Raw genomic sequence first — 3,195 nt, 5'->3', positions numbered from 1 at the left:
TGGTCCGTTTCGTTTCTCTCTCAAAACTCTCTCTCTTCTTTCTCCGTCTCTTCAATTTTCACACACTGCCCTTCTTCACTCTGCATAAACGACGCAAGACCGCCTTTTCCCTTCATTTTGATTTGAGAAACCTGATTCGGAGGCTTCCCTTTAGCTTCCTTGAACTCTCCAACCTACTTCGAATGTCTGTTTCTCCTCGGACTGTGGTTTTCGCTCTGTTCTCTTCTTCCAACATAGCCTCGTCCTCGTCTTTTGCCTGGTTGGTTTGAATTGTTGTTCGGGCTTCTTTTTACGATTGTTTGCTTTTTTCTTTGTTTTTTATCCTGGGTTTTCTCGGCAACCCAGAGTTTATACTTGTAAGATCTGAAACTGAAACTGGAGGCGCTGTTCAGTATTTTACGAGGGTTTCTCATTCGTGGATGTAATTTTATTGAATTTAAGGAGCTGATGAAAGATTTCTCTGATGATTTGAGATTTGAATGAGAGTTGAAAAGTTGGAGATTACGAGTATTTTTTTATTTCCTGGGTGATTTATTTTTGGAGATTAGATATGAAGCTTGAGTTGGGTTTAGGAGGCGTGTTGTGGAATGATGAAGAAAAAGGCATGGTTGCATCGGTTCTGGGAAATCGAGCTTTTGAATACTTGATTACAAACCCTGCGGCGAACGACAATTTGTTAATGACAGTCGGAAGCGACGAAAGTTTGCAGAACAAGCTTTCGGATCTCGTGGACCGTCCAAACGCGTCGAATTTCAGCTGGAACTACGCGATTTTCTGGCAAATATCACAGTCGAAGAAATCTGGGGATTGGGTTTTGGGTTGGGGAGATGGCTGTTGCAGAGAACCCAAGGGAGAAGAAGAAGAAGGTGGAGTCAAAGGGCTTCTTACTCTTCGCCTGGAAAAAGATGAGATGCAGCAGAGGATGAGGAAAGGGGTGCTTCAGAAGCTTCACACAACATTTGGGGGTTCTGATGAAGACAATTATGCCTTCGGATTGGATAGGGTTACTGATACAGAAATGTTCTTTCTGGCTTCCATGTACTTCTCCTTCCCTCGAGGCCATGGTGGGCCTGGTAAATGCCTTGCTTCAGGGAAGCATGTGTGGTACTCTGAGGCACTTAGCTCTGACTACTGTGTGAGATCGTTTTTGGCAAAATCAGCTGGAATTCAGACCATAGTTTTGGTCCCTACTGACATCGGAGTTGTGGAATTGGGTTCTGTGAGGATGGTAGGGGAGAGCTTAGAATTGTTGCAGGTGATAAAATCAGAGTTTTCTACACAATCGTCGATTCCTAGGGTTTCCCCACTTTCGCCATTGCCTGTTGTGGTGAATGAGAAGAGAGACGAAAATGGTGTCTTTTCTGGTTTGCCAGTTGGGGATAAGGTGGAGGGAGTTCCAAAGATTTTGGGCAGGACTTGAACTCGTTAAACTCTGGTCGTCCCCATTTTAGGGAGAAGCTTGCTGTGAGGAAAATGGAGGAGAGGCCTTGGGCAGGTCATGGCCAGCCCAATGGCAATAATATTAGCTTTCCAAATGTGCGAAATGGTATTCATGGATCGAGTTGGGCTGCTAATCAAGGTGGGAAACAGGCGAGCCCAACTGAGATTTATCCTTCAAGGTCCTCAGTTTGCAATGTACCGGAGGGAGTTAACCAGTATAGGCAAGACTTTCGGCTTAGCAACTACCAACCACAAAGGCAGGTGCAAATGCAAATTGATTTCTCTGGAGCCACTTCAAGGCCTTCTGTGAGACCAATCAATGCCGAATCAGAGCTATCCGATGTTGAAGCTTCATGCAAAGAAGAGCAACTGGGGGCAACAGATGAAAGGAAGCCGAGGAAACGGGGTAGAAAGCCTGCCAATGGGAGGAAAGAACCCTTGAATCATGTGGAAGCAGAGAGGCAGAGGCGTGAGAAGCTGAATCAGCGGTTCTATGCTCTTAGATCTGTTGTGCCCAATATATCCAAGATGGACAAGGCTTCTTTGCTGGGAGATGCCATTGCCTATATCCATGAGCTTCAGGCAAAACTAAAGATCATGGAATCTGAGAGGGAGAGATCAGGAAGCACTTCGAGGGATGTACCGGCACCAGTGGCCGATCCGAAAGTAGAAAATAAGAATCAAGCAACCGATGTCGATATTCAAGCTACCCAGGATGAGGTAGTAGTAAGGGTGAGCAGCCCTCTCAATGATCATCCTATTTCAAGAGTTATCCAGAAGTTCAAAGATGCACAAATTAGTGTTGTTGAGTCGAAATTTGCAATGGCAAATGACACCATCTTCCATTCCTTTGTAATCAAGTCTCAAGGATCTGAGCAGCTGACAAAGGAGAAGTTGATTGCAGCATTTTCTTGAGAATTCAATTGCTTACGGCCCACTGTCACCATTTGGTTAGCACAGGGTAACTGCAATTAACTTTAGTCCATAGGCTTGACGATACAAAGTGAAGAACCATTTTTGAAGCTTCATCAGAAATTTTGTTATTCAAGCGAAGGATCCCCCGGGGGGGGGGGGAAGCAGTGGAAACCAGAACGTCTAGTTGTAGAATAATAGCTCCTATTAACCAAGTAGGGCAGAAAATTTATGTTTGTCTATAGCATACACATTTCATCATACAAAGTGTTCCTGCATATTGAATTGTTTTGTTTAGTTTAACCAAGTCCCCTAGTGTTTCAAGATCTCGTGTTCTTTCTTGTATGATGCCAAGTTTTGTGCATAAGAGCGAAAAGTATTAATGAATTTTCTGCTGCTTGTAGCACTGAGAGGGATCACAAGTCCCAGCTTTGTGAATCTGACAATATTAAGTTTCCTTTTTTATTTTTTAGCTATTCTTTTGCCCTGGTTAGACATTTAGAACTGTTTAAGTTTGTTAAGCAATTGGTGAGCCCGCCTTTTTTTCTTTTGTGAGACCACTTTTTGAAGTTCTCTGTTTTTTGGTCTACGCGGTTCCTTGGATAGTTTTCCTTTTGACTTGGTTTGGTTTGGACTAGGATGATCTCTTCTTGACTCAAGCTTCTGTCTCTCTTACCGCTGGATTCTTCTGAGAACCACAATTAATGATATAGGAAAAGCAGATGCTTCAGAGTTTGCAGGATCTTATGCATGGAGCTTTTATGAGACTATAGAGGGTATTTTCATATGGGTATTCTTCTCCTAGAATCAGTTTTTTCTCTTATTTTCTCATCTTTTTGAAAT

At 43.2% G+C, this 3,195-nt stretch overlaps 1 pseudogene; it reads left to right on the top strand.

Moving 5' to 3' along the window:
* The first annotated feature begins 322 nt into the window (after positions 1 to 322).
* Positions 323 to 2,792, top strand: LOC114725266 (transcription factor bHLH13-like; annotated as a pseudogene).
* The last annotated feature ends 403 nt before the right edge of the window (positions 2,793 to 3,195 follow it).

The sequence above is a fragment of the Neltuma alba genome, unplaced genomic scaffold (genome assembly GCF_004799145.2).
Source record: "Neltuma alba isolate B1F8T4 unplaced genomic scaffold, ASM479914v2 tig00012238_pilon, whole genome shotgun sequence".
Taxonomy (NCBI): domain Eukaryota; kingdom Viridiplantae; phylum Streptophyta; class Magnoliopsida; order Fabales; family Fabaceae; genus Neltuma; species Neltuma alba.
This window is presented reverse-complemented; position numbering and strand designations above follow the sequence as displayed.